Raw genomic sequence first — 27,691 nt, forward strand, 5'->3', positions numbered from 1 at the left:
CTGGAAGATATGTTGCGGGCGTGTGTGTTAGATTTTGGTGGTAGTTGGGATACTTACCTTCCGTTGGCTGAGTTCTCCTACAACATCAGCTACCACGCGAGTATCGATCGTCCTCCCTTTGAGATGTTATACGAGAGGAAGTGCAAAACCCCGATATGTTGGGGCGAGGTTGGCCAGAGGGTCATGGGGAGCACCAAAGTAGTGCTCAAGATGACAGAAAGGGTTCAGCATGTCAGGAGCAGACTTCAGACTGCACAGAGTCGGCAAAAAAGCTATGCCGATAAGCATCGTTCAGACCTGGAGTTCCAGGTCGGGGATATGGTTCTCCTAAAGGTGTCGCCTTGGAGAGGCGTCATCCGATTCAGGAAGCGGGGCAAGTTGGGCCCCAGGTATATTGGACCTTTCAAAGTCATAGCCCGGGTGGGCAAGGTGGCGTATCGACTGGACCTGCCAGCCGAAATCATTCAGATTCATACCACCTTCCACGTCTCCCAGCTACGGAAATGCCTGGTGGACGACTCGGCAGTGGTGTCCCTAGAGGATATTCAGGTTGATGACAGCATGAACTACATTGAGCGGCATGTGGCTATCCTCGACCGGAAGTCGAAGGATCTAAGGAACAAGAAGGTCAAGCTGGTGAAGGTGCAATGACAGCATCGGAAGGGTTCAGAATGGACGTGGGAGCTGGTAGATGAGATGATGGAGCATTATCCAGAACTCTTCCAGTATCAAACAGCAAACTTCGAGGACGAAATCTAAAATAAGCGGGGGGAGATTTGTAGCACCTGGTTCCTGGTATGTATTTTTTTCTAGTATCTTGCATTTTGGCCTTAGACTCGGCGAGTTGAGGTCCAACTCGTCGAGTCGGAGCGTATTGGACACAGAAGTTTAATGACCTACTCGACGAGTCCGCGTCCGGACTCGACGAGTAGGCGCTGTCTGGATAAAACCCTAGATGAGGGTTTGCACCCTATTTAAACCACTTATTTAGCCTCCCTTTCGTCCCTAATGCTTCCAGAACTCCCCATAGCAAACCCTAGCCGTTTTTTAGAAGAACTAAGGCATTTTAGTGGATCTTGCTAGTTATGACCATAAGGAAGGAGGGAAAGGCTTGAGGAAACAAGTGAAGACCAAGGGAACCCGAGTTTGTGCATCTTCCATAATTCATTGGAGTTATAAAGTTGTAACCTTGCTCTTTCATTTGTTAGATCCCTTTTGGGGAGATTTAGGGCTTTTATAAGCCATTTTTGGTGACCAACCATGATTGCAAGCATGGTTGGGGGTTGAGGATTCAGAATCAAGTCATTAAGGGAGTTATAAGGCAGTTAAGGGTTGCTTTTGCACCCATCTAAGGTCCCATGCATCATAAGAGCTTATTTTATGTCCTTTTGAGTTCAAAGTCCCATGCATGCACGTAAAGTTTGTAACTTTACGTGCTAGAACGATTGAAGGAGCTTAGATCTACCTTTTGGTCAAGAGTTGTATGCTGGAAATCGAGAAACGAGACTTAGACATGCCCGACTCGACGAGTCGTTCTTGGGACTCGGCGAGTCCGAGGCAAAACTCCCCTTTTCTGTTAAGGTTTGAAGGAACCCAGTTGAGCACTAGAAGGGTTTTTAGAGGGTCCAAGGGAGTGACCCAACGTATTGGAATTAGCCTTAGATCTGGAGTTCATGGGACTCGATGAGTGCAAGAACAAACTCGGCGAGTCCAAGGCAATCTCCTTACAGTTGAAGATGATCTCGACGAGTTGTTCATACAACTCGACGAGTCAAGGACATGACTTGTTTATCAGATGAAGGTGAACTCGACGAGTTGTTCATCCGACTCAATGAGTCGGATGAAGATTCATTCAATGTTCATAAAGAAGGGGGATCTCGTCGATTCGTTGCTGAACTCGACGAGTAGAGTCGTGGATAAGGGCGGGTAAAGAGTTAGGGACTCGACGAGTTGGCGGCCCAACTCGACGAGTCGGGTCAACTAGAAGTTAACTTTGACTTGGACTTGGTTAGGGGTAAAATAGTCATTTTACCCTAAGAGTAGATATCAGATTCTAGCTGAGTGTTTTGTAGGATTATAGCCGGAGGGTTACCAGAGCAGCAGTCAGTCAGTTGCCGAGCAGTTTTTCAGCAGTCAGCCTTTCGAGGTGAGTTACCTTCCAGTAGCGATCGGTCTACGGCCACAATGTCGGCCCACTAGTAGGAGTTGGATGTTATGTGATATTTATCTAGGTTTGCTGCTACCTGTTATGTTATATGCTTATACGATATGTGTTTATGTGGTAGTAGTAGTAGGGGTGAAATAGTCCCCGGTTGTCGGGTGAAATAGACCGACGGGTACGTCAAGCACTCTAGAATGGCTTGACCTGGGTAAGTCAGACACCCCAAAATTTTCTGACTGTATATTATGTTATGCTATGTGATTATGTGGTAGTAGTAGGGGTGAAATAGTCCCCGGTTGTCGGGTGAAATAGACCAACGGGTACGTCAAGCACCGCAGAATGGCTTGACCTGGGTAAGTCAGACACCCCAAAATTGTATGACAGTATACTATATTATGCTATGTGATTATGTGGTAGTAGTAGGGGTGAAATAGTCCCCGGTAGTCGGGTGAAATAGACCGACAGGTACGTCAAGCACCCCCAGAATGGCTTGACCTAGGTACGTCAAACACCCCAGAATGGTTTGACCTAGGAAGTCAGGTGCCCCAGAATTGCCTGACAATATATTGTATGGTATGTGGTATTGTGGGGGAACTCACTAAGCTTCTTGCTTACAGTTTTCAGTTTTGTTTCAGGTACCTCTTCAGTGAAGGGGAAGGAGCCGGCGTGGTAGCTACACATCATACACACACCCCAGATTCCACACTATGAGTTTCCTTGGGATTGTACTCAGACATTATCACTATTTTATGATTTGGATTTTCAGACATTATACATAGTTTTATAAGATGTTATGAGTTGTCAATGTTTTTCCTATGAATGTTTGAATTAAAGTAATTTATAAAATGAAATTTTTGGATGTAAAAATTGGGTTATTACAAATTGGATGGATGTTTTTGATGTTGAGATACTTTGTCGTCACAAGAAAGTTTGGGCCAGGACCCCAAGCGGGGGAGTGTTATTAGTCCAGGGGGACATAGCTAGATAAAGCCCAACAATATGTTCTGTAGCGAGAGCAAGGAGGTACTTGCAACATGGAAGTATTGGGTACTTGGCGTATCTAGTAGATATGCAGATGGAAGAAGAGAAGAAGTAGGGCGTTGATGTACCGATTATGCGAGAATTTTTGGATGTATTTCCCAAGGACCTACCAGGGATGCCTCCCGAACGACAGGTGGAGTTTCACATTAACTTGGTAATGGGTGTTGCACCGATGGTCAAGGCACCTTATCGACTTGCCCCTCCCAAGATGAAGGAATTACATGAAAAATTGCAGGAACTTCTTGAGGCAGAACTCATTAGAGCTAGTTGTTCCCCTAGGGGAGACCTAATCCTCTTTGTGAAGAAGAAGAAGGATGGATCAAAGAGGACGTGCATCGACTATCGTGAGTTGAGTAAGCTTATAGTGAAAATCGTTATCCATTGCCAAGGATCAATGATTTATATGACCAATTACAGGGAGCATCTTGGTTTTCCAAGATTAATATTGATGGGTTTTAGCCATAAGAACATCCTATGTGCTAATGTAAACCCTAGTTGCTTGGTTCTAGGTTTCTCTATTGTACATGTAATGTATCCAAGACTTACAATCTTAGAACTAACATATTGTAAACTGAAATTAGGGTTTAGAGAATTACCTTTGATTGTTATGTAGCAATAAGAATTCAAATCCTCCTTGTAATGACTTTAGAAAGCTTAGAGTCACAAGTGTCACTCCTCTAATGGCTCACCAACACCAAGAGCAAGAGGATGAAGAATAAGGAGAGAGGAGGCTGCCCAAAATGTCCAGAAACCCTAGTGGAACTCTTAGCCACGTTTTTGGGGCATAAGGGTACTATATATACATGTAGGCTATTAGGGTTTTCAACTAGGAAACCCTAATCTGACTGCTTAAGCCCTAAGCAGCCCATTGACCCTTTTAGAATATCTCTTGGAGGATTTCTAATGGGTTTCCCCATAGAATTCGTCCAACCTATTATTCCAAGGTGATCCATAGCCCAAATGCATTTATCTTATAATTACAGTTCCAGTCCCTTAAGTTTAATTAATCTCTTTTAGCCACAAAACTAATTATCAATTAATTCTTGACTATATTAATTAAACAATATGATTTCTCCTTTAATATATTATACTCATAATATATTAATAAATCATAATTAATCCTTTCTCTCCATAATTCATCCTATCAAGTTGCTTTGGTGAAGGCAACCCAAAAGGACTATGCACCATCGGGTCAAGTACATACCAAAATAGTTATGGACTTAGACACTAATCCAACAGTCTCCCACTTGGATAAGTCTAATAACTATTCTGCGTACGACTTCAGATCCTGATCTGCAATCGTAGCTTTCAAAAGCTGCTGTCAACTCTGATCTTATCAGATATGCGTGTCCTTTAGATAAGGGATCATATATTCCTCCATTCTAGATATCGTATAGACATGAGACATGGATTGAAATCATTCTCTCTATACTATTTCCCGATTTCCGATTTATAACGACTGACAACAGACTACATTTGAACACATCAAATTAGTCCCGGCTTGGCCAAGCGCTTAGGTGCCATCACTAAATCATCGAGGGGCCCAAATATATCACTTTTATCCTACTTTGGATAAAAGGAACGAATAAACTTTGATTCAATGCTTGCTTGCACTCACTCACCAAATCACACACAACAATATGTTTTATGACACCAAGTTACTGGTGCATTTACATATTATCAATGTGTAACCGACTCGCAAGATATAACTCACACATCTCGGTTTCAAGAATATAAGATATTATCGTCTCACCAATCACTCGTGATAAGATCCATGAAGTGATCCAAGTGAGAGTGGGTTTAATCCAATGCTCAAATCATATTCATAAGCACTCATGAACGTTGCAGCAAACATTTGCTTATGTCTAATACACTTTAGACAATCCACACACCAATTCACGACAGTCTTCATTCATACCTACTTCCAACATATGAATGACTGTGGTCCGTTCGAATAATAATTTAATTATTCAGGAAGTCAAAACATGCAAAGTGAAACACAAGAATAATACTAATCCTATATGGCCCCAAACTCTGGGTATAAATAAAACATTTTATTTAATCACCATATTGATTACTCATTATTTGTTGTTTCGGGCTATCAACTTCTTACTTGAATTATTACTACACTTGTCCCATGCTCTCAGCATGCACACAATGTTTACCTACGTTCCTAACTTTGTGAAATAGATCAAATGAACACATTTCCAATAATACTCATTTCACAACTCCCAATCCTTATCACAAGTGTAAGAATATCAAATTCTGGCCACTTATAGAATATACTAGATTCTAATATTTTATGCAATGATCCTTTCGTAATGTCACTGCACCAAAGTCACAATGACTATTGCCAATGAAATTACAAAGTCCACTATTAGAGATTGTTACAAGACAATTCCATAGACGTGATGTCTCTCACTCAAAGTACATTCCTTCGAACATCATTTTGCATAAAATTTTCTAATCTAGACATAGACTCTCAATGTCCAACTCCCAATATGGAAACATTTCCATATTTGCCATATGACAACTCATTCTTAATAGAATCTTATCTATTCATAATAATGTCGATATGGTCATCCAATACCATACTTCCAACTACTCACAAGCAACCAATCCTCAGCGAAGTTTGGATCGTCCTTTGATAGTTGTTTAATTATCTTAGTTAAAACCGATTCTAGTCCTCTTTCCCTCTAAATGCGCTAGTCATTTGGAAAATTTTAGAATGGTCAAATATTATAGCATTTGCAATCAATCCTATACCCGAAGCGTATGGGATGCGATGCATAATGTCTTACATAAAGATGTGATACTTTATTAATCTTCTGCCATAATATTTTATGTGCCACGTTCTCACAATTCGAACTATGAAGAGGGATGCCATAATCATAATCGAAATTTGAGAACACACTATGTATCGTTGACTAAATTTATTAACATTCCACAACCTAAGCCTTTAGATTTTAAATGAAGCATAATATTCTCTCGATCCCCTAATTATAGCAAAACGACTATTCAACCTTTACGACTTTGCAAAGTATAACTCTTGTTTTCTATAATTAATATTGCTAACTTGCAATACTTGCCTTAATAATCATACAAGCACAACATTTATGCTCCCACTATCATGATGATTATTATCATATAAGCATAACACTTATGCTCCCACTAGCTTTGACATGTATTCAGAAAACAACTTAACTTCCAGAAAACAATACCTATTGAATTTCTTAAATTCATATTTCTAATACCTAATGCTTTGATAATCCTTTATCTAACCTTCTCAAACTTATACACCTTTGCCTTAGATAGCTCATATGTGTGTCTAAACAATTCAAACTAATTGCCAAATCTCACAATTCGAATCATGGAAAGGGATACCGTAACCATAATCGAATTCGAGAATATAATTTTCACAATCAGTATCTTCTTAAAATCTCTCTTAGTGAAAGCATTTCCTCACAATCATTTTCATGAAGGAGGGAATCTTATGACACTTAGATTTTAATGGTGTATGTGTTCCTATCCATGCAAATTTGTCAAAACTAAAGTTTGTGACAAATCCAAACTCATATGGACCGAACCTTCTCAATCTTGATTTCTTGTCTTGTGGTGACACGGCTGCCCACCATGTCTTCCAAGTAGTTAAGCAGCTCACCCTTTCCTATCAATGTACTTTTAATTGATCAAGGTGCTTTCCTTTTATGTGTTCAAATGAGAACTCATAGAACTCACATGCATAATTAACTCGATTGGAACGACACAGAAACAAGATAGTGTCAACACGATAGGTTGTGAACCTCAAGTCGTGTGCTAGTGATGATCGATAAGTTTTATTCTTGATTTGTTATTGAAACCTTTCAATACCATTGAGACTCCCACTGACTCCTTGACATATAAGATTCTGTTGGGTCATATTTTGTGTTGCGTCTATTGGGCTCGTTAGCTAGTCCAATATGTATCTCCGGTATGGGCCTGTCCATCCGTGAATTTTATAGGGTTTAGTATAAATAGATGCTTGCATGCATCCTAGAACAGAGGAAGATCAGTAACGATTAGAGATTGATTGTTAAGCAAATTTATCGTTCTTGTTTTGTAACCCTAGTATCCTCTACAGTGGAAGTTCTTAGTCGAGCTCTGCTGTGGATCAAGTAATCTAATCATTCGACACATCTTGATTCATACTTGTGTTTAGTTTACTGTTTTTACGTTCATCGCATACCTGTTACAAAGATCTAATCGATCAAAGAGTTAATTATTATCTCATCAATTGGTATCAGAGCAGGAGGCTGTGTAATTCATACACATCTTTTCTGTGAAAGAGTTTGCGATTAGGGTTATTCCGCATTAACTAATATTTATTGAGCCGTCATTCCATTATTGACGTAACTCAGCATTTATTTGTTTGCCCTAATATTAAATATTACAAGTCTGATCTTTCAAATAGGTTAAAAACGATCAAGCATGGACGAGTCACAATCTAATCCCATCAATATCTCTAACAGCATTGGATCGACGACGAAGATTCCTATTCTTTACACCCAGGATTACGAAGTCTGGGCACATCACTTTGAAGATTATGTCATCGGATCGGAAGACAATGGATACCTTATTTGGGAAGCAATCGTTTCTGGACCATTTGCTCACTCTGGAACGTCAAAAATCATTAAAACTCAGAAAGAGTACAATGATTTGTTAAAGGACGTAAATGATGTTGCTCAAGACGAAAAGGAAAAGTTTCAATGAAACATTAAAGCATTGAGACTGATTCGATTCGCTCTGCAATCAGATACATTCAGGCTAGTGAGTTCATGCAGCACTGCTAAAGAAATATGGGATAGGCTGCGAGAACTATATTCCACAGATGAAGATTTGGAGCATTCTATTCAGACCTTGCTTTTGTCTGAGTTTGGCGAATTTAAGCAGAATCCCGATGAAACTGTTACTCAGACATTCGATCGCTTCAATCATCTTCTTAGTAAGATGATCAAACATGATATAGAAAGGAAGCTAATTGAACAAAAGGTTACCTTCTTGAATGGCCTTAGATCTGAGTGGAGAGCGGTTGTGTCCACTGTTAAAGCTCATGAGCAATTTAAATCTTATTCGTTGGCAAAGCTGGTGGGGATTTTGAAATCCCAAGAGAAGATTGTGTTTGCAAGAGAAAAATGTGGTCTCCAGGTTAGGGTCCTTGGCCCTCTTGTCCAAAAGCAAAAGTGTGGTAGAAGATGAAGATCTCAACTTAGAAGACTATGATCTTACTTCTGAAGACTATGCAATGATGGTGTCGAATCCAAAGAGGTTCATTAAGAAAAGGTTCCCTACCAATAAGAACCGAAATTGGCAGGGAAGCTACAGTTCTGAAAAAGTTAGAGAGGAACCGAAGACAGAGGAACCAAAGAAAGAGGCAAAAGTTGAAGGAGATTCAGGTGTGAACTGCTACTACTGTGGATGAAAGAACCACTATGCCAAAGACTGCGTTCTAAAGAAAATGGCAGAGAAGGATGAGGAAAAAGATGAAGAGGCCGTGTTGGTGAAAAAGCTGAAAGAGGTCAAAAGAAAGAAAGCTACTGCTAACCCTTCAATGAATGCTTTAATTGTGCAGGGTTCGGCAGCGGATGATGAGTTTGGTGGCGTGCAGGTCTGGTCAACCGACTCAGAGGATGATGAGGTCAGGAAGCCATCTCATGGAAAGACATACGCTGCAAGAGGTGAAGAAAGCGGTGGGAAGTGTTTGATGGTGACAGATGTATCTCAAATGAGGGGATACAATACGGATGGTGGGAATGAAGACTCCAAGGAGCGAGAGGACCTATGCTTCATAGCAAAACCTCTCAGTGTGCAGATCAATGAGCTAGATGAATTGATCAAGAAGGTACAATCCATTTTTGTTTCATTCAAAGTCCCACAAAATTCGTATGAAAAAGAATTAAAAAGCTTAAATTCAAGAATCTCAAATCTAGATAGCAGTTTAACTTAAACACGGGTCACCAATTCTAACCTAACTGACCAAATAAGCAGGGTGTCTTCCAAGAGTGAGGAACGGAGGATGTGGATAGAGCTGAAGGAGTCGGAGCTGATTAAATCCAAAGATGAAAACATTTATTTGCAAAGAGACAATTTAAAACTTTTGAAACAAAGAAATGTCTTTTGTTTGATTGCTAAACGTCTTTATGCTAACATCACTTAACTTCATCTGAACTGTGAAATAGGGCAGAAAATTCATCGCATGATTTTGCCCTTCCTTGAATTTAAGGAAGATGAAATCGACGCTGAAGCATATAATTGTGAAAGTGTAGTTTCGTCTAATGATGTGAATCCGACTTATATGTATGGTCTGGACAAAATCGAATCTTTTATAAAGTCCAAGGACCATAAGGACATGTTGAAAAACCTTTTGGATGAAAACGATAAACTGAAACTATGGACCGAAACCATACAAAATTTTGACTCATTGAATGCCAACTTGAGCTCTGAAAATAAAATTGATGTTGAAAACGCGTCTGAGCTCAATGAGGATGACGATATGAGTGAAATTTCTGTAGAGGATGAAGTCGACTGTTCTGAGTTTGTCAAGAGCGAATCCGAAAACCACAAAAATCTTATTTCTGAAAATTCTATGGAGTTTGCTCATTTGTCCCAAAATAAGTCCCCGGTTCTAGAAGAAAAGGTAGTTGTGTACCAAAAGGTGAGAACAACACCAAATCAGGTGTATAAGGTCACAGGAGTAACCGAACATCAGACAGCCGAACTCACCGCCATTGTAAACGAAGATAATGCAGATGGTTGTGATGAATTTTTATGGTCTGCTCCTATAGATAATGCTGACGAAACCGTTGGTATGTCAGAGCGAACGTCCTGGAAAACCAAAGGCAGATATGTGCCAGAGCCACTAAACAAGCCTGAAAACTTCGATGTGCCAAGTACCAGTGGTGCAAACGAAGTTCCTGTAGAAGAAGTCACTCCTTCATGTGAAACATCATCAGTTCAAAGTGAACTGGCTGACAAAAAGCAAAAGCAAAAAAGCCAACATCCACCGACAGCCGAAGCAAGTAAAGGATCAAAAGCAGCAAAGGAATCTGAGATACAAAAAGAATCTCTCAGAGCGAAAACAGTTCTGGCGATCTCAAAACGCCCATTTTTCTGATTATGACAGAAGATCAGAGAAAAGTACTGTCAGTCCGCAATAAAGTAATAACAACCGAAAGGACAGGTTCGGTTCTGAAAGGAATTACAACCAAAGGGAAAGGTTCGGTTCAGAGAACACCAGCTACCGAAAGCATAGGTTCGGTTCCGAGAGCAAAAGCTACCAAGGTTCAATGTTCGGTCCCACTAATGACCAAAAACAAAAGGGCCACCTAGAACCTCAAGTCAAGAAAACTTCTCAGTCTAAATTCTCTCATTCTAATTCTTCTCAACCCCATTCTAAATCCAATTCTGTTCAAACTCAAAATCCAAAATCTTCAACAGATTTGAAAGGAAAATCGAAGGTTTCCTCAGTCAAGAATGATCAAAAGCATTCCAAGGCACAAATGCCTGAACCTGAATCCAAACCGACTATAACAAATCCCAACAAAATTAAAGTTTTCACTATTAAGAAGAAAGATGAAACAACTTTAATAAAAAGAACATATCTAGTTGACATTTCTCTTACTATTCCTGTTCCTGTGAAAGGCTCACGTGGACCCAAGAAACTTTGGGTTCCTAAATCTGCTTGATTTTTGCAGGTTATCAGTGACGAGCAGTTCGACGAAGAATGGTATATTGACAGTGGTTGCTCACGTCACATGACAGGGAGGAAGGAAGAGCTGAGGGAATTCCGATCTCTTCCAAACGGCGGGAATGTCAAGTTCGGGAACAACTCATACGGCACAATAAAAGGTTATGGGATGATTACAAATGGAGACTTCACGATTAGAAAGGTTGCATATGTTGAAGGACTACATCATAACCTCATCAGTGTATCTCAACTTGTTGGAGGTACCGGTCTTAAAGTTTCGTTTGATGATGAGGGTTCGGAAATAATAGAGAAGAAAACAAAAAGAGTGATTCTCAAATCAGAGCGCAAAGGCGAAATGTTTCCTCTCAATCTCAAACCTATCAAAGGAAATCTAGCTATCTGTCTGTTATCCAAAGCACATTCTGACGAAAGCTGGTTGTGGCACCGAAGGCTCTCCCATCTAAATTTCAAGGATATCAATAAACTTGTCATAGGAGGCCATGTTCGGGGTCTTCCATTGCTCAAGTTTGATCGAGAACATTTGTGTGCTGCATGTGAAATGGGGAAGCAGAGTCATCAAAGTCACCCATCCATAATAAACACTAAAGTCGTTGAACCACTTGAGTTAATTCACATTGACTTATGTGGTCCATCTTCTATCGAAAGCATTGGCGGTAGCAAGTATATTCTTGTTATTATTGATGACTTTTCACGTTTTACATGGGTGTTCTTTCTGAAGCACAAATCTGAAGCAACTCTCAAGCTAAAGATGTTTATCAAGCCGGTTGAAGTGCAGTTGAGGAAAGTCGTTCGCAACATCAGAAGCGACAATGAGTTGGAGTTCAAGAATAAAGAATTTGAAGACTTTTTAGCAGAAAAAGGAACCAGTCACAACTTCTCAGCCCCCTACACCCCTCAACAAAATGGGATTGTCGAAAGACGAAACCGATCTTTGTGTGAGGCGGCCCGAACCATGCTAAGTTTCGCTTCTCTACCTCTATATTTCTGGGCTGATGCAATTGCTGCAACATGTTTTATGCAGAACAGGTCCTATCTCAATAAGTGTTTCACTCTTACTCCGTATGTGATCATCAACAACAGAAAGCCAAACGTCAAATACTTCCACGTATTCGGTTCACGATGCTTTATCTTCAATTCTAAAGAACATCGTAACATGTTCGACGTAAAAGCTGATGAAGGGATTTTTCTGGGATATTCTCTCACTTCGAAAGCATACAGGGTTTTAAACAAGCATTCGAGGAAAATTGAAGAAACGTATTATGTGACTTTCGATGACAGCTATGTCAAGAAGCTGAAGGCCACGGAAGAATCAGTTGGAGAAATCTTCTCTCAAACAGGCCAAGTCACAGCCTCGATTGCAAATTTGTTTGAGCAATTTATGGAGTTATTCGATGAACCGGAGAAGGCTACTCTCTCAGAAGCCAATGCAGCAGACAACAAAGTTGACCATCTGAAGCAAATCGTCGAGGACGCTACCAAACGAAGGGATGAAGGAGTATCAATTTCAAATGAACCTCCTCACCACGGTGCTTCAGTTGAGGGGGAGAATCCATCTTCTTCAAAACAGTTGGGTTCACAAGTTGAGGGGGAGAACTCTTCTCTAGCTGCACCCGAAAGCTCTACTGCACCCGAAGGTACTATAGCTCCCGAAAGCTCAATTTCACCCGAAAGTCCTGTAGCACTGGAAAGTCAAGATACACCTGAAAGCTCATCAGTCGTGGGGGAGAATGCCGATATGTTTTATGACGATGACAGTCAATTTGAATTAGAAGAGATTGTAAATGTTGAATTGGATCCATCCTATGATCCAAATTACCCTCCTCTTGTCAAATGGACTAGAGATCATCCTGTTTTACAGGTAGTGGGTAATGTCTCCGAAAAGGTCCTAACCCGATCTCAACTGAAGGTAAAACAAGCATCTCTGTTCTCAAAAGTAGAGTTCTGTATGTTTAACTCTTTCGTCTCAAAAGTTGAACCAAAGACAGTTAACACTGCTCTTGATCACTCTGATTGGGTTCAAGCTATGCAAGACGAACTTAATGAGTTCGAAAGAAATAAAGTTTGGCGCCTCATTCCAACTCCTCAAGATGCCTCGGTTGTTGGTCTCAAATGGGTCTTTAGAAATAAAATGGACAAGGAAGGCAATGTAATAAGAAACAAAGATCGTCTAGTTGTGAAAGGATACTGCCAGGAGGAAGGAATCGATTATGAAGAAACTTTTTCTCCTGTAGCTAGGATGGAATCTGTTCGAATATTTCTTGCCTATGCTGCACACAAGAACTTTGAGGTCTACCAAATGGACGTGAAGTGCACATTTCTAAATGGAGAACTTGAAGAAACGGTGTACGTGGAGCAACCTCCGGGATTCGTGAATGAAAAATACCCCAATCACTGCTATATTCCGGACAAAGCGGTATATGGACTGAAACAAGCACCTAGAGCCTGGTATGAAATGCTAACTAAGTTTTTAAAGATGTCCAAATTCAAACAAGGTTCGGTTGATCCAACCTTCTTTCGTAAGAAGGAAGGTAACCACCTTATGATTGTTCAAATCTATGTCGATGATATCATCTTTGGCTCAACGAATCCTAGCTTAACAGCTGAATTCAGAAAGCTGATGGAGACTAAATTTGAAATGAGCTCAATGGGTCCGATTAACTTATTCCTTGGCTTAAATATTGGACAGGGACCCGAAGGCATCTTTATTAACCAGGAAGCCTACACCAAGACTCTCCTTGCCAAATTCGGCATGATGGGAGACTCAAAGGTTAAAGTTCCAATGGCGTTCGGTACCAAGCTCACTCCATCCTTGGATAAGCCAGCAGTAGATATTACGCTATATCGCCAGATGATCGGTTCTCTAATGTACCTTACTGCTAGCAGGCCTGACATAATGTTTTCTGTTTGTTACTGTGCTAGATTTCAGGCGAATCCTCGTGAACCTCATATGCTTGTTGTGAAGAACATACTCCGATATCTGAAACGAACTACCTCTCTTGGCTTATGGTATCCATCCAACTCAGGTTTTTTCGTTCAAGCCTACTCAGATGCAGACCTTGGAGGATGTGGACTAGACAGGAAAAGCACTACTGGAGGCTGCCAATTCCTTGACGGGAAGTTGGTTAGCTGGCAATCAAAGAAACAGACTTGTGTATCTCTGTCTACAGCTGAAGCAGAATACATTGCAGCTGCCTCATGTACATCTCAAGTGATTTGGATCCAAAGCCAGCTCCGAGACTATGGACTCAATATGAAAAAGATCCCACTATATTGCGACTCTGAAAGTGCAATTAGGATCTGTCATAACCCAGTGCAACACTCCAAGACTAAGCACATAGCACTGAGGTATCACTTCATTAAGGATCATGTGGAAGATGGGAACGTCGAAATTCATTTTGTTCGAACCACTGATCAACTGGCCGACATCTTCACCAAAGCTCTTCCTGAAGCTTCTTTCAACAAAATTCTACAAGGGCTTGGAATGATGGAATCGGAGTCAGTACCAAAAATTACCTCTCAAGATTAAAAGTAAGAAAGCGAAATAGACCGAACGTTCAGGTTCGGGTCTTGCTCTGGTGTACCGAAATAGACCGAACGCTCGGGTTCGGTTGTATCATCTAATCTTCGCCTATCACTCAAAGGTAGTTTCTTTGGTTGTAAATCTTTTGTATTTTTTTTCCTAATTCATTAATCTTATTGTCAAAGTTCTTTTCTTTTTCAATCTTATTTTTTTTGGCAACCGAAATAGACCGAACGCTCGGGTTCGGTTACAAAATTTTTCTCACCCGAAATAGACCGAACGCTCGGGTTCGGTTCCAAAGTTTTCTCAACCGAAATAAACCAAACGCTCGGGTTCGGTTCCAACATTTTTTTTATAAATTTTTTTTGTCTTATTTATTTCGATCAAAAATTCCAAAAACATTTTTTTTTCTCGTAAATTCAAAAACTCCAAAAATATTTTTTATTATTATTATTTTTATTGGCTTTTATTTTCTATTTCATTGTGGGTAACTTATTTCACTAGCTAAGTGTCCCTAGAAGCATGCTGCTGTATGTGACCAAAGCCTCACCTGATTCTGAATAATAGCCTTACTGACTTGGTATAAACAAACCGTGTCTTCCCAATTAGGCTCTAATACTTATTCTAATCATGAGCTACCTAACTCTCTTCTCACATGAGATAAGAGTTTTCTGCTTAGTCCTTATTTTTATAGCAGAGGTACTTTGGTTTCCTTACACCACCTACATTACTTTTCTCCATCACATTCGCTTCACAAACGTAACCCTTGAGACTATCAGACATTACCACTGAGGTTTATGGTTACACAAATTCTGTGTTCATGATCTTAGCTTCGTGTCACTACGTGCTTAGTGAAACCCAAAATTCAATACCTACTATGCATTGACGGTGAACAATCAACTTGCTCTAGCTTTCACTAATGAATTGACGAACTTATCCATGGGGGTACAACATGAAATCTCTATTTTTCTTTTGAGTCATTCCTATGAAATTGTTAAAGCCAATAACATTTCTTCCCTTGGGATCTAGTTTTAATTTTTTTTTTTGAGATTTCATATATATTAGTTTACCTTGCTACTTACATTATCTCCAACCTACTTTGTCAACAGACTACATTGGTCTCACAAGTACTTCGTTCGATTTCTATCTTATATCAAGATCAGGAATTATGAATCGAAGCGAAAGCCACCCCATAAGCCTAATTAAAAGAAGCCTTTCAACACTTCTTAATAAGTGTCTGATCGTTATTCAACGGGAAACCACACAAACACTTTAAAGTCTCTCTTGACTTTGAAGGAAGAGATTTGTGCCCGGGATCCATTGTTTCGTGTTTTTATTGACATCACATATTCCCTCAAAAGTGTTGCTTTATTTCTTTTTCTTTTACACACTCAACACGAAAATCTTTTTGATTTTCCAAAATTCTGGTTTCATTAATTCTAATGAATTTTAATTGGATTGGTTGTTATAAAAGGTTGTGGTTAATATTGATCCATGTGGGGATTTTACTTTAAAGATGTCGTTAATCTCTAAAGGGATAAGATGACGAAATGATGACTCAGGCGGGAGTCCAATCGATTTGATTTCAAACGGCGCAACAGGGAAAAGCGTGCGAATAGGAACCGTTTCATCTCCAAACGGCGCCTGATGGGAAGGAGTTTGATTAGGGACTGACACTCTCTCTCCTGCGTAATCATCGGCACACCCAACTGTCACACGTCAGTCACCTCCGAAAAACCCTTCATTTTTCAATCGAAGATTTGGGAAAGATTTTTCTCTCTCCTCTACCCTCAGTATAAAAGGCAATGTGATCCACCGTTTACCTCTTTACTGCACCTATATTCCTAGAGAGCAAGAGAATTCCTCCAACCTCTACTGTTCATCATCTCTCCCACTTTCATCACAACAATGGCGGATTCTTCATCTGTTCACGCAACTTCTCACATCTTGCCCATTCGTCCCCAGCAGAGTTTGATCATTGATCTCACTCCTCAGGCGTACGACGCTTTCATGTTTCCCATCATTGAATGCCTGAAGTTCTCGCCAATCGCTCCTGCTCTTACCAGGGCTGAAGCTGTTCCAATGGAGTTGCTGTCACAAATCTTTGCCACGGCTCACTACGACAAGGTCGTCGACAGGATTTTCTTCGATGTCTTTGAGCACAAGGCGTCGATTTCCAAACAGAGGTTTTGTACGCTGTTAGGGTTTGGCCCTGATTCTTCGAGGGTTAATCCGGAAACCATTCCAATGGGTCATCTGTTCAACATGTTCTACAACATGGGGTACACTGAGGTGCTCACTATAGTCACGAAATTCAAAAAGCCGTGCCTGCCCCCTTAGTGGAATGGGATGTTCACTGTTCTTTTCAAGGGCTTATCTGAACGAAGTGCTGGATCCGATGGGGCAAGTCGTTTATTTCTCTCCATCATGTACGGGATCTACAATGGCATCAATATGGACTACGGATCGGTCCTATGGCAACAACTCATTCAGAGTCTCTCTTCCACCTCTCGACACTCAGAGATTTCTTATGCCCGGTTCTGGACTATTGTCACGAAATGGGTGATGGACAAGTACCACGTCCCCACTGTCGCTGATGCTCCAATGTCTTCGATTGGTACTTTCCATACCACGAAGATTATTGTCTCGTATGCTTCAAAATTTCCCTTCAACGGGTCTATCCCGGAAACGATGTATGGTGATGTTCCTGCCGACAGCCGGATCATTCAAACGTACAAGGAATTCAGACGTTCTGGTCCGAGGGATCTTACTCCAGAGATGCTGAAATCAATTCATAACGCTGACAAGCCTGCTCCTAGAGGCAAGAAGGCTGATAAGGGAAAACAGGTGGCAAAGGGAGCAAAATGCCCATCTCCCAAGAAAAGGAAAACAACTAAGGCTGCTCAGTCTCCACCACAGAAGAGGAGAAAAACCCAACCGAGACGAAAGCTGATTATCGCTTCCTCCTCAAGCGAATCTGAGGACGAGGGTTCTGATTCAGATGGTTCTCAACGTGGTAACACTCCACCACGTTCGCCTACACCAGAGATTCACATCTCTACTTCTCCAATTTCCTCTCCACCCGTTACAATTCCTTTTTCTATTCCCCCCATAACCTCCACCACTCAAATACCACCTACTTCCATCCCAATACCACCACCAATCTTTACCGAAGCAACAACCACCACCACTGCAGATGTTAGAACCAACGTATCTGATACGGGGGTTCATACTGATGCACCAAAATCCAACTCAGCACCCGAACCCACACTAACAACCGAACACACCACCCAACCCGAAACTACTACTACTACCGAGCCTCCAGTTTCACCACCACCATCTTCTCCTGCTCATGCTTCAGAGGAAGAAGAATCACTCCTTGGCAGGGAGAATATGACTTTTGATTCGGTCTATTACAGTCCATTTCAAGTTCAAAGTGACGACGATGACGATGCTCCTGTCACAAAAAGGCATCTCAAGGAGCTACATGACAAAATCGATTCGCTCATCGCTTCGTCTTCCACATCTCAGTCCTCCATATCTGAAGCTGCAATTCCGAAAATTGATGAGGCTTTCTCCAAAGCTCATCAAGTTTCTATCGATTCCGCCACTGCAGCTATTAACGCCTCAACCAAAGCTTGTGAGGCAGCGACCGAAAAAGTCGATAAACTATTCACTGATGCTTCTTCCTTGTTGAAATCTTTACAGGAAAGTGCTGAAGCCACCAAGACTACGCTGGAACCTATTATCAACCAGTTGGCTACATCAGTCGCTTCTGAGCTGAAGTCATTCACTTCACTTAGACAATCTATTTCTGACGACAACTCAGCTTTCAGAACATCCATTGAAGAGCGTCTATCCAAGCTTCAAGAAGACTTAGCTACTGAGAACACTCTAATGGATGCTCTCGCAAGGAAGACTATCGCTCTAAAGGTCAAGAGCATTCAACTCTCCAACTCTCAACAGGAGATTGAGTCTCTTTGGTCTGAAAGAGAGGTGGTTAAATCGTGTGTTTCGGATGTCCACTCTGCTATCTCAAACATCCTTGAAGCACATGATCCAATCCTCAATCATTCAGTATGACGTACCCTTGCAGAGAAGCTCGCTCCCGCCCTCTCTCTACTCAGCAAAATCGAAGGGCTCCTTGATTTTGTGTCCATTCCAAAACAAGGAGGAGAAAAAGAACAAGTGTCTCAACCACCTCCTACTTCAGCAACTCACAGAACCGAACCTCCTCCAGTAGGCCAAGCCTCCAGTTCCGGTGTGAAAGACAAGGGCAAAAACATTGCTGAGGAGAGTGATGAAGATGATAAAGAGACGATTGCCGACATTCTGAAGCGGCAAAGTCGAAATAACGAGGCTGACATTAATGCTCGTGTGGCTAGAGAGGCTGAAGAAGCCGAAAGAAGACAGAAAGAAGCCCACGACCTTCTCGAGAGCAGGAAAACTCTTTTTCCTCCTTGGACTCTTGAGAAGCTGATTAAAGAAGCCATTGACACACCAAGTATCTTGTGGCTAGAACCTGTGATCTCTTTAGATTGTTCTAACATTGTCGACTCGCAGTTCGATATGCCACTGACCCGAAAGGCGTTTGTTTTTCATGCCTTTGACAACATTGCTGAGTTCCCCCATCCTCATCCACAGGTTGATCGGGACTTAATCGAATTTTATCTGAAGGCAGCTCAACCCCAATACCAGACTTGGAGCGCTCAGAAAATCGTCAATGTTCGGGTCTCGAAGCCGTACAGGGAAGGCAACTTCACCAACGATCGTTTCAAGGTACTAAGGGGATCTGCGAAAGCCGAACATGCCATCTCACTTGCAGATCTTCCCAACCTTAATCCCCATGATTGGATTATCTTGCACAACATCCTTCTTACAAACGAAGCTGAATATGGTCCGATCATCCACCACTTTAAAAGGATGCTTGTATGCTATATCATGGAAGTTGCTTTGATGGATCAGGAGATTGCGAGCGTATTCAAGAAGAAGCCCACCATATCTCATGTTGGCTCTGCCAGTGATCTCAACATGATGCAGATGGGGAAGATTAACCCGAAGAGAAACTCTGTCATGTTTACCAGGAACAAAGGACAGAAATGTCTTTTCGCCTTGGCAGACAAACATCTCTACACCACTGCATGTTTGGAACACGTTTTAGGGATCATCCATCGATGCAAGTAGAACACAGCGGATGATGTAAAGTACTTTGATGATATGATTCAATGGTACATTCGGTTCAGACAGACAATCCTTGCACTTATCACACATCTATTTGATACAGTAAAGAAGGCTCCCGCTGCTGGCCCAAGCAAGAAGAAGAAGTAGTCTCGCTCCAATTTGACGCAAAGGGGGAGATTGTTGGGTCGTATTTTGTGTTGCGTCTATTGGGCTCGTTAGCTAGTCCAATATGTATCTCCGGTATGGGCTTGTCCATCCGTGAATTTTGTAGGGTTTAGATAGATGCTTGCATGCATCCTAGAACAGAGGATGATCAGTAACGATTAGAGATTGATTGTTAAGCAAATTTATCATTCTTGTTTTGTAACCCTAGTATCCTCTACAGTGGAAGTTCTTTGTCGAGCTCTGCTGAGGATCGAGTAATCTAATCCTTCGACACATCTTGATTCATACTTGTGTTTAGTTTACTGTTTTTACGTTCATCGCATACCTGTTACAAAGATCTAATCGATCAAAGAGTTAATTATTATCTCATCAGATTCTCTTGTCAATAAACATTTCTTGACAAACGAATATTAAAGAGTTAGTGTAGCTTTTATCAAGACAAAACACTTCACAAAATTGGTCCTAGTTGGTCTTTGTCTTGTCCAAGACATCACAACTTTTCAATTTCAAATGTACAAGAATAAGAAAAAAAATTCAAATTCCACATTTGATGAATGCTATAAACCTTCTTAATATTTTTCACTCAACTCACAATCTTAACTCTAAGACTTGTTTTTGGAATGAAGTATGATTGACTTCTTGATTTAACCATTTCTTCAATTCTTGATTCCTCTTCTCAGACATACAATTACACTAAGACTCACTTAGAGGATCAATTGAGATATGGTTCCTAATCATTAAGATCTATCATAAAACATAATAATAAGTACTCTCCCTTCTTCTTAGAATAGAGAAACTTTGATCTTTCTGCCTACTTGATTCTTCTTATTCGTTCTGCTATTGATTGAAACTCTTTCAATCAACTCAGAATTACACTTAATCTTATAAGTATAATCATATTTACTAACCCTTTAGTAAATCATGACGAATATCTTTGTCACTCTTGTGGTGGACTTGATCAACACACAACTTTGTGTACTCGATCTCCTAGTCCTTCACTTGACACTTTGTCAACGAATTAGTCTAATTTCCAAATATGAAATTTATCATTCATCATGCAACCAAGTTGCATGATTCCAAGTTTCTATCCAATTCAAACTTGGGCGATGAGAAACTCTCCTTATTTGGTAAATTCTCGACATTTCCACAAATAACATAATTAAGAATCAAATCCATTATTTCTAATAATAGAAAGCTTCAAACATCAATTTTCCATACACGCCATTGCAAGGACAAATAAATAATATAAAATCGAAATTTATTTTATTGCGGAAAAATTTGTCCTTACAATGCAATTCATTGAAAAACTATGTTAATACATATTTCTTAGCAATCTATTCTAACTCCAAGTAGTAGCTCATGAATCCAATCTTCAAGCAATGCGATCGAAATCCATTTCTTCACGATTAGACTCCGCTTATTTCTTCCCTTAAGCTTCCTTTCTTTTCTTCGATCCAACAAAACATCAAAATGTAATCTTATCACATCATTTATCAAGAATCTAGAATAGGAACTTAAAAAAGTTAGTTAATGGATTTTACCTAAAGTAGAGCCATACGTTTTGACTCTCTCATCTCTTAGATCTGTTAGGTAAATAGGGCAGCTTCGTCTCCAATGCCCCTTCTTTTGGAAATAAAAGCAAATCGACTCTTTTGGAATAGCACATGGAACTACTTCAGACTTTGCCTTTCTCTTATGATCAAACTTTTTGATCATGGCATGCCTTTCGTTGCCATTGCCTATATCCATAGAGGTCTGGAAGGCAGATTCACCTATCAACTTTACTTTTCCAGTGCGCCAAACCATTGTTGATTCAACAACAATAAGCATGTAGGTGAGATCTATAAGGTTCACGTCGTGGTTCATTATATAGTACTCACTATATGAGTTAGGAAGCGACTGAAGAACCTTCTTAACCTATTATTGTGCGACTTCATCTCTATGACGTGTGCACATACTGACTTTCCTTCTTTATGTTTACTTGCCAAAAGGGCTTGAGTGCGCTTGAACTTTTCAAGCCTTCGAACTTGTGGGTTAGGGAGAATAATTGGAGGAGGTGGAGGAAGTGAAGCATGATCTCTTGTTCCTCGATCGAATCGTTGAATATCATCTTCATGTGGAAAGCTTGTTCCACGGGATTTTGGAAGACCATAGTTGTAGTACTTTGACATCTACAAAACGGGAGAAAGCAAATTCAAGTTAGTTGATTGATTGTGTCCTTAATAAATCACCCAAATGAGATACTAAGGCTAGGACCCAACACGATATTCCACAGCTTGGGAGAGGGATGTCGTAACCCAAATTGCAGAACATTTGAAGGTAAGTGAATAACGATTCACTAATTTTCCACCATGAAAAACAAAAAACAGATTAAGTTTTAAATGCTTTGAAAACTCCTAGATCCTTTGAGATTCATTTAACTTTTCAATGGCATGTTTAAATCTCGATATGCCCCTCGATTTGTGACTAGGATGTTGAGGATCACAAAACAGGGTGTGAATAACCATGCAAACTTACATGGTTCCCCCACATGTTACAGTCACCTATTCGATGTGCCGGTTAACCACACACGCTCCACCGAACTATGACAAACATTGAGTCACCTTTTGCTACCTTTGCTTAGAACCATTTAGTGTGTCGGTTAACCACACACGCTCCACTAACATCTTCGTAAGGGTACAAAGTGTAATTTCATGGAATTGCATCAATTCACTTTTGCCTAAAGTAACTAAGATTGGGAATTTGTAAAAACATTTAGGTACTTTTGTACTTCATTATACTTATAATATAAGGTTTCTGTCCTATCCTACCCGCTCGGCTAACGACCCTCCACTAGTCAAGATTGCGGTGGGTAAGAATGGATACCCATTCAATCGCCATTTTATGGGCAATTTCCTTAAACACCCCTTATAGACCGGCTTCGTGAATGAGGCCTACTAGCAGTAAGACTGACTTTTACTCATACATATATATAATATTAGACTTTTAATCTTATATATAATATACGGTGTATTTTACACTTTTAAAATACTAGGTGGTCAAATTTAATAATAATGCTTTTAATTTAATTAAATTGTAAACCAAAAATTTATGGATTTATTAAATCTCTTTTAATTATACACTTTAATTAATTAATAAAATCATAAGGGTGTGATTTGAACTTTTCAAAACAATACTAGGGTTTTAGAATTTAACATTTTTAAATTAACTTTTAATCAACTTTTAAATTCAAAAACTTGAGGGCAAGTTTTGAAACATTTCAAAACATTAGGGTTTTAACTATTTAAATTTCACAACAAAACCTTAAGTTCAAATTTAAACCATAAAACTTACATGGGCACAATTGAAACTTTTTCACAACACAAGGATCAAATAACAAATAATAGAAATTAAACAATCAATTTTGTCATTATCTATATTTGACCTAATCTCATAAGATAATTTCCAAATAAATTAAATAATCCATATTTATCATATAAGGAAACTATTATTCAAAAGATTTGAAATTATCTTTTGTTTTATGAAGGATAATCATCCAAATTTAATAAAAATCGGATTTTATCATAAAAATACGTTTTTGGTGTTAATCCTTCAGCAAAACAGCAAGAAATCCCGATATTCCCTTTGTCTGACGCCTGGACTCGCCAAGTCAGGGACTGGATTCGCCGAGTTCATCCACTGACTCGCCGAGTCAGGTCGGGCAGAAGCCAAAAAATCGTTTTTCAGTTAATAATTCAACATAGCATCACATACAACAGAAACCAAACAAGGCTCTGATACCACTGATGGGTTTTAGCCATAAGAACATCCTATGTGCTCATGCAAACCCTAGTTGCTTGGATCTAGGTTTCTCTATTTTACATGAAATGTATCCAAGACTTACAATCTTAGATCTAACATATTATAAACTGAAATTAGGGTTTAGAGAATTACCTTTGATTGTTATGTAGCAATAACAATCTCAAATCCTCCTTGTAATGACTTTAGAAAGCTTAGAGTCACAAGTCTCACTCCTCTAATGGCTCACAAACACCAAGAGCAAGAGGATGAAGAATAAGGAGAGGAGGCTGCCAAAAACGTCCAGAAACCCTAGTGGGACTCTTAGCCACGTTTTTGGGGCATAAGGGTACTATATATACATGTAGGCTATTAGGGTTGAAACATCCCAAAAACACGACCCAAAAATTTTTGTTTTTACATATAATAAAAGTCATAACACTAAATGTCATATAATAAAAACCATACGTCGAGTATCCCAAAAGACAAATAAAAATATCATATCAAAAACTGTATCAAATCATGTCTAAGTATCTGAACAAAACTCCCAGGAATAAAGTTGAAGTTGTGGTGTGTGTGATGCCATCATCCCGAGCTCTTCCCTTTACTTGCGGAAGTACCTGAAACCAAAACTGAAACTGTAAGCACAAAGCTTAGTGAGCTCCCCCAAACTTCCTCATACCAAACAAACATATAAACAACTACTGGGCCCCCGCCCATTGCATCGGACCGAAGCCTAGAAACTGCATCGGACCAAAGTCCGGAACTAACCAGGCCCTGCCCTCTGCATCGGACCTAATTACGGAACTAACTGCCTGGGACCGAAGTCTGGAACTAGCTACATCGGACCGAAGTCCGGAACTAATTGCATCAGGCCTAAGCCCGGAACTGACTGCATCGGACGGAAGTCCGGAACTACTGAACATAACATAGCATACACATATCTGTTGGATTAGTGTCTAAGTCCATAACTATTTTGGTATGTACTTGACCCGATTATGAGCATGGTCCTTTTGGGTTGCCTTCACCATAGCAATATGTAGGATGAATTAAGGAGAGAGAGGTTTAAATATGATTTATTAATATATTATGAGAATAATATATTAAAGGAGAAATCATATTGTTTAATTAATATTAGTCAAGAATTAATTGATAATTAATTTTGTGGCTAAAAGAGATTAATTAAATTTAGGGGACTGGACTGCAATTATTGGATAATTAAGTTATTGGGCTAAGGAATGCTAAAGGAATAAGGGGTGAACGAAATTATGATGGAAGCCCATCATATTTTCGTCCATGGTCTTTATCCAGAAGGTTCCATGGGCTGCTTAGAGTTTAAGCTGTCCATTAGGGTTTTGACTGAAACCCTAGCATCCCACACAAGTATATAAAGGACCCCTTAGGCCCCAAAAACGTGTGGAACTGATTCTCTAGGGTGTCTAGTCGTTTTTGGGCAGCCTCCTTTCTTCTCCTTTTCATCCAAGTTGCATAAGGTGTTTGTGACTCCATTAGAGGTGCAGCACTTAAGGCATTAAGCTTTCTAAGGCCAATCCAAGCAAGGAATTGATTGTTATTGCTATATAACAATCAAAGGTAATTCTATATACCCTAATTCAGTTTATAATATGTTAGATCTAAGTTTATTAGTCTTGGATTCAAAGCATGTACAATAGAGAAACCTAGATCCAAGCATTAGGGTTTGTATGAGCACATAGGATTGTTTCTTATGCATAAAACCCATCAGTGGTATCAGAGCCTTGATTGGTTTCAGTTGTATTTGATGCTTATTTGTTTTATTTACTGAAAAACAAATTTTTGGCCTCTGCCCGACCTGACTCGGCGAGTAAGTGGATGAACTTGGCGAGTCTGTCTGACTCAGCGAGTCCAGGGGTCAAACAGAGGGATTTTCGGGTTTTGGCTGCTGTTTTGACTTGGATTTGATGCCTAATTCGTTTTTTGAAGTTAAAATCCGAATTTTATCTTAATTATATGTTTATCCTTGCCAAAACAATAGATAATTTCAAATCTTTTAAATATTGGTTGTTTATGTGATAAATATGGATTATTTAAAGTTATTTGGTAATTATCTAGTGACTAAAATAAGATTAGGTCAAATATAGATAATTATGAAATTAATTGTTTAATTTGAATTATTTGTTATTTGATCCCTAATGTTTTGAAATGTTTCAAAACTTGCCCTCAAGTTTTGGAATTTAAAAGTTGATTATAAGTTTAATTTTGAAATGTTAAATTCTAAAACCCTAGTAATTTGAAAAGTTCAAATCACACCCTTATAGTTTTGTTAATTAATTAAAGTGTATAATTAAAAGTAATTTAATAAACCCATAAATTTTTTGGTTTACATTTAATTAAATTAAAAGTATAATTTACTAAGTTAAACCACCTAGTATTTTAAAAGTGTAAAATACACCCTATACTATATATAACATTAAAAGTCTAGTATTATATATGAGTAAACAGTCAGTCTTACCGTTAGTAGGCCTCATTCACGAAGCTGGTCTATAAGGGGTGTTTAAGGAAATTACCTATAAAATGGCGATTGAATGGGTATCCACTCTTACCCACCGCACTCTTGACTAGTGGAGGGTCGTTAGCCGAACGGGTAGGATATGACAGAAACCTTCCATTATAAGTATAATGAAGTACAAAGTAACTAAATGCTTTTTTCAAATTCCCAAATCATAGTTACTTTAGGAAAAATGTGAAATTGTATGCTAATCCATAGAATTACACTTCGTACCCCTGTCAAACGTTAGTGGAGCGTGTGTGGTTAACCGGCACACTAATTTGGGGATGACATTGGTAGCGAAGGGTGACTCGATGTTTGTCATAGATCAATGGAGCGTGTGTGGCTAACCGGCACATTGATTAGGTGATAGTAGCATTGGGTGCACCACGTGATTCGTATGGTTATTCACACCTTGTTTGTGATCCTCGGCATCCCAGTCACAAATAGTAGGGCATAATCGAGATTAAACATGCCATTGAAAAGTTCAATGAATCTCAAAAGATCTAAGAGTTTCAATTCATTTAAAACTTAATCTTCCTTTTCGTTTTTCATGGTGGAAATTGGTAAATCGTCATTTACCTACCTTCAAATATTTTGCAACTAGATTACGGCATCCCTTTTCTAGGTTGTAGAATATTGTGTTGGATCCTAGCCTTAATAACTCATTTGGGTGTTTTATTAAGGACTCAATCAACTTAACTTGAATTTTCTCCCGTTTTGTAGATGTCTGACTCTAACCGTGGTATTCCCGAATCCCAAGGAAAAAGTGTTCCTAATGAAAGTGAAAGCTTGATTCAAAGTGAAGGATCACTGTGGACTAGCTTGATTTCACTTCCTCCTCTTCCTCCCGTTGTTCTCCCTAACCCTAATGATCGAAGATCTGAAAGGTTCAAGATCACCGAGTCCCTATTGGAAATGGAACATCAAGATGGCAAACTCGTGTGTGCTCACATCCTAGGGATGAAATCACACATTGATAGGTTGATTATGTTGGGTGCGTCTATCTCAAATAAGTTGGTTGTGGACTGGGTTCTTCAGTCACTCCCTGAATCATATGATAAGTTCATAAGAGAGTATTATATGATGAAACTTGACGCAACCCTCATTGACTTGACTTACATGCTTATTGCTGCTGAATCAGAAATGATTTGGCGAAGTAATGGAGCATATTTGTCTGATAACTCAACCAACCATGCTTCCATGGACACCACCTGTTCCTGCTGCCAAGAGAAGGGGCAATTACGAAGCTGCCCGAAGGACCTACAGAATCTAAGAGATAGGAGAGTCGATAAGTATGGCTCTACTTCAGGTATAAAATCCACTACCTAACTCCATTTAAATTCCTATTCTTTATTCATAATGTGATAAGATTACATTTGCATGTTTTGCAGGATTAGAGAAAAGAGAGGAAGTTTGATGGAAGAGCAAGATGAGTCTGATCACGAAGAAATGGATTTCGATCGCATGAATTCGAAGATCAGATTTTGAGCTTAGGAAGTTATGATAGATTTGTTAGGAGTATATGATTACATAGTTTTCATTTGAATTTTTCATTGTAAGGACATGTTTTCC

The sequence above is a fragment of the Lactuca serriola genome, chromosome 1 (genome assembly GCF_051521515.1).
Source record: "Lactuca serriola cultivar US96UC23 chromosome 1, Lser_US96UC23_V15, whole genome shotgun sequence".
Taxonomy (NCBI): domain Eukaryota; kingdom Viridiplantae; phylum Streptophyta; class Magnoliopsida; order Asterales; family Asteraceae; genus Lactuca; species Lactuca serriola.